Genomic DNA, 6,000 nt, shown 5'->3' on the forward strand with positions numbered 1-6,000 from the left:
TCTTTCCAGGATTTTTCTGCAATCCACCTGCTCATCATTTCATATAGTACAATAGTATTTCATAATATTCATATACCACAACTTGTTCAGCCATTCCCCAATTGATGGGCATTCCCTTGATTTGCAATTCTTGCCACCACAAAGAGAGCTGTTATAAATATTTTTGTACATGTGGGTCCTTTTCCCTTTTTTTGGATGTCTTTGGGATACAGATCTTAATGGTGGTATTACTGGGTCAAACGGTATGCATAGTCAAAAGGGTCTTTAAAAGTCTATGGCTGAACTATCAGCTTACTAAGAATGCTACTGCTCCCCTCACCCCCCCCAAAAAAACCAAAAAAAACAAAAAAACAAAAACATAGAATTACTTAAAGACTCAATATTTAGGAAAGCGGGGACAAAGAGAGGATATTTCCAACTGAGCCACATCCAAAAAATTTAATTTTGAATTGAAAATTCAGCTGTAGAGATTGCACATAATGGAAACCAAGTGCAAAAAATAAAACAGAACTATAAAAATATAGAGACATGCACATACTCCTTCAAGAAGCTTACTCGAAGGCATTACAAAATAACTTTTCAGCAAAAGTCCCTAAAGCAGAATCATGAAACCCGACAGTTTTCCCATTATATTTATTGAAAGGATTATAGGATTTTCAAGGCTTTCAGGACAACTGAAAACATAATGTAATATAGGTTGAGAAGGGTAGTCCGGAGAAGTTAATAAATTGCACAATGAATAATAAAGACCTATGCATTCCTTAAATTTTTATTATTAATCTATCACCAACATTTATTTTCTACATAAATAATAAAAACACTGAAAGTACATTTCATGTTTTTAAAATGTATTACATGAAATCATATTCTCAGAAACAATTTCCATTTGCTTTGAAATATTATTTCTGTATGAAAAACTCAAAAGCCTGAACATAAAATTATATAAGCAACACCAGATGGTAACCATATCATGCTGTAATAAAACTTGCAAATGAAAACTGAAGGGTGAAATCATAATCTCAATGGTGAATTTGCTGAAATAACTACTTTCTTCAATAAAGAGAAGAAAAAAATACTAAGACGTGTTGTAGCCAGGATGTATTGTGATGATATTGGGGAGAAAGATCACTTACATTTATCCTGAAATTTAAATATTCAAACTTAAATTTGTTTCTTTTTCCTTGCAACTGTTGTGAGAGTAAAAGCATCAGCCTGATGGGATTTTAGGATCTAGAAGGTGAAGGGATTGTAGAGAACATCTACATCAATCTCTTCATTTTAAATATGAAAAATGGAAGACTCAGAAAAGTTAAGGGATTTAAGGTCCCATAAGTATTGCCCTGAAAAGGCAGCAGCACCAGATGATTCATGATGATCATGATCATGATCATGAAGGTGAGGAAGGAGGCTAGTATTCTGAGGGTGAGGGTGAGGGTGAGGGTGAGGGTGAGGGTGAGGGTGAGGGTGAAGGTGAAGTAAGTGGTGGTAATGATAATAAGGACAATAATGATAGTAATGACAAGGTGGATGGTGATGATGATGAGGGTGCTAATGGTGATGTTTGGGGTAAGGGTGATGATACCTAACATTTATATAGGTAGCATTATAAGGTCCTCTAAGCACTTTTCATAGATCATCTAATTTAGTAATCACAACAACCTTGTAAGGTAGGTGCTATAATTATGCACATTTTACAGATGAGCAAACTGAAGTTTGGAGTGATTTAAGGGCTTGCCTAGGTTTACATGGCACATAATTACCTGATGTTTGATTCAAACCCAATTATTCCTAAATCTCACTCTACTGTATTATTCATCATGGCATAGTGCTCCTCATAGTGGCATAGTATCTTAGGTGGTGGAGTTAAAATCAATGACACCTGCAATTCAAATCCCATCTCTGGTATTTAATAGCTGTGTAATCAGTAGGAGGTCATTTTCCTTCTCTGCGTTTCAGTTTCTCATCTACAAAACATCAGTAATAATAGTGTCAGTAGCTACATAACAAGGCTGTTGTGCAACTCAAATAAGCTTACATGTTTGTAAAGCATTTTGCAAAATTTAGTTCTACATAAATGTCAGTTATTATTATTGAAACTCAAATTTTAAGAAAACAACTGAATAATTATTTGATTTCCACACAGACACCCATAATATTGAAGATTTCCTCCATCAATGTATCAATACCTCCTGATTTGCTACTATGTAATGTTCTTGATCCTCCTATCCTATCCTAAGATAGTTGAATATACTAATTTAGTCTTTCCCATCCAAAACAATTCTCCTTTCAACTTTAAACACAAAAAACTTAATATGATATAATTATGGAAAGATTTATTTTATCTTTCATCTTCCTTTTTTGGTTATAAAGCATAGTTCTCTGGGTAATATAGAGGAGATAAAATGTATTATTTTGAAAAAAATAAAATTAAATATACATGTATATGTATGTGTGTGTATATATATATATTATATATCATATTTTATACATTTAAAATAAGAATAGTAACAGTGATTCATAAAAATCATACTATTCCCAACTGGAAAAGAATACAATGTTTAAGAATACTGCATAATATATTTTTGTCTTTTGCCTAGTACATAGTTTGTAATAAATTATTCTTGCTCATAGTTCCATCACAAAATTACAAAATCAAACAATCTAAGAATTAGAAGAGACCTTCGAGGTTATCAAAAACAAACCATACTTGAACAAGAATCCTCCTTACAACATACCTCACAAATGGTCATCCAGCCTTTATTTAAAGTCCCCCAGGGAGGGCAAATGCCCTATCGTACCATGACAAAGTTTTACAATAAATTTTCTTTAAACCTGTATGTATGTGATAAAAGTATCATTATCTCCATTTTACAAATAAGAAAACTGAAACCCAAAAAACCTACCTGATGTTATCACAGAACTAATACATTTAATAGTTACAAATTGAACTCAGACATCTAGGGGATGAAGTGGATAAAACACGGGCCTTGAAGTTAGGAAGACCTAAGTTCAAATTTGGACTCAGATATTTACTAACTGTGTAGCCCTTGGTAGGGCATTTAAACCTCTATATGCCTCAGTTTCTTCATCTGTAAAATAGGAAGAATAATTAATAATAATACTTTTACTTCCCAAGATTGTTGTGAGGATCAAATGATATATTTATAAAGGCTTAACACTGAGCTTGGCACATAGAAGATATACAAGAAATGTGTTTCCTTCCTCCTTCCCTCCTTTCTTCTTTCCTTCCTTCCTTTTGATTCCAAGTTTATATTCTTTTCACTATGCCATTCCTTCTCACCTGTGAATGCTGTATTGGAATACATAAAATAAACACAATTCATGTGAGTATAGCACTGTTTCAATTAACTTACTATTTTCACTGTGCCCACCACAAACACTATCATTAAATTTGCTAATATAGAAAAGGAGTATGGATTTTACAGAGTAAGGAAGCCAGTGTCTATAATAACATTATCTCAACCTGCTTAAAGAAAATACTTGTTGACTAGCTAGTGAGAAACATTAATATATTTGTCTTTAGGTATATGAGAATCCAGGTGTTATGGTGGATGAAAAGTTGGCCTTGGAGTGAAGAAGGCTTCAAACTCTTCCTCTGACACATATTGTCTCTTTGACACTAGACAAATCCCTGTCTCTCAGTGACACAAACACTTGTCTAAGATTATAAATTGCAGAATAGTTGCTGACCTACAGTGGTAGAGGGAGTATTTTTTTTTTTTGGTGAGGCAATTGGGGTTAAGTGACTTGCCCAGGGTCACACAGCTAGTAAGTGTTAAGTGTCTGAGGCTGGATTTGTACTCAGGTCCTCCTGAATCCAGGGCCGGTACTCTATCTACTGAGCCACCTAACTGCCCCCTTTTATTTTATTTTTTTGGTAGAGGAAATATTCTAATCTAAAGGTCCCTATACTAATGAAATTACAGGTATGGAAGAAAAATATCTTTAGTTTTTGGTTTTTTTTTTTAACTTTTCTTACTTTGAATACTGAACATCACATGCTCCTTGTGAACAAACTAAGAATGCAGGTTTTGGCAAGCCAGGTAGGAGTTGATTAACCTAGTAAATTTCTTTAACACCACCCCGGTCCCCCCCCCCCCCCCGGGCCCCTTATCTGGCCACAAACCAACTGACCTGGGGGACATTCTTAAGCATTCACTTAATTATGATACTAGACAAAGAGCTAATAAAGACATCATGATTTGTCTATAATATATTGTAAACTTTATATATTTAATCATTATTGCTGCTGTTGCTTTCTCTCTATTTCATTAAGTATATATATATAAATCACAGAAAAAATTTTTATAAATCTGAAATAATAATAATTCTGAAAACATGAATGATAATCACATTTATAAATTTCAGAATTGATGTAGGATTCTCCAACAAAGGCTAAGGGCTGGCCTTATGTAGACACTGCTCAACTGAATGCCTTTTTACAATCAGAGACCCAACATTCAATTTGACCAAGAAAACTGAATACAAATTTCTATCTTGAATTATCCTTTCAGCATACTTTAGGTCTTCACTGTTTTTAAATTATTTCCAATTTTTTCTTATGTATTTTACTATAAATGTGAACCACTTGGTGGCCTTTGTTTCATTTTTAGATAGATCTTACCTCACATCTCTCTTTTCTCTTTGAAAAAAAAAAATGAGCAGAGTGATAAAATACATTAGTCTATTACTGAGACACAAAGAGTATGAATTTACATTTCAACGTGGCCACATGAAACCAAGAAAAAAGAAAAGAGCACTCTCAGGAAACTTGCGGTTAACCAAAAGAGTCAAACACACTAATACTAATGAAGAACAATTTGGCTCCAATAGATCAGTTACTTAATCAACCAACAAACATTTATTAAATGTGCCAGCAGCTGGAGGTACAAAGTTGTTGGGTGTTTTTTTTTAATTAAATCATTAGTAAATTTATAGCAAGGTGAAATTTTATTTGTTTTTGTAGAGCTTGGTATTTCTCTCTGTAACAACAGTCCTGATTTATTTATTTGTTCTCAGGAAAATATAAATCAAGAAAATTCATCATGATTGTAGCATTGATGATTTACTGTACTCTTAAGCCTAAAATTAATTTATTATGAAATAAATGAACTGCCAGTACAGCAGAGAGCAACCTATTCTCCAGAGAGTGCGAAACAATAACATAGTAAGAAGTGAATATGCCTTTAAAAATCTATCCAGGTATCTTCTATTATTCATATTCATTGTTATATCAGGTAATGTTAGTAAGCAATGATCCTAATGATTTCTCAAAATAATCCATATAGCCCTACATATCTTCTAGATTAAATCTAACAACAATTAATGGCTATTCATCCATATTGATGTGAAAATAGTGGTGGTAAATTTGATAGAGATCAAATGGGGAATAGATTTCCTCAAACAAAGAATATTTGGGGCAGTTAGATGGCAAGGTGGATAGAGCACTGGCCCTGGATTCAGGAGGACCTGAGTTCAAATTCAGCTTCAGACACTTAGTAGCTGTGTGGCCCTGGGCAAGTCACTTAACCCTCATTGCCCTACAAAATAAATAGATAATAGATAAATATATCTATGAGTAAATAAATAATAACAAAGAATATTTTACTATTCTGGTCACTGAGGATAATCACCATAATGAGAAAGCAAAGAATTTGAAAAAATCAAATTATTGTCTAGCTGTGTTGACATTTCTTATATATACTGACAAAATAAAAATTAGACCCCTTGTTTTCCATTAACAAGTTAGAGGCTATTTCTGGAAAAGTCTGGTTGACATTTTAGTGTCAGAAATGGGATTAGACATGGAATGCAGCCAACTAGACCTTCCAGAACCACCAGAGATTTCCTTGGAGTACAGCTCCTCCTTATATGGAAAGTGCATGAGGTCTCTTCTTGCTCCAATCCATCCAGGGTTCTCACCTTTGATTAGCCTGCTTTTTCTCTGTGAGGAAAATCCCCTGGGCCCTTCCAGGGAGT

This window comes from Dromiciops gliroides, chromosome 1 (assembly GCF_019393635.1).
Source record: "Dromiciops gliroides isolate mDroGli1 chromosome 1, mDroGli1.pri, whole genome shotgun sequence".
Taxonomy (NCBI): Eukaryota; Metazoa; Chordata; class Mammalia; order Microbiotheria; family Microbiotheriidae; genus Dromiciops; species Dromiciops gliroides.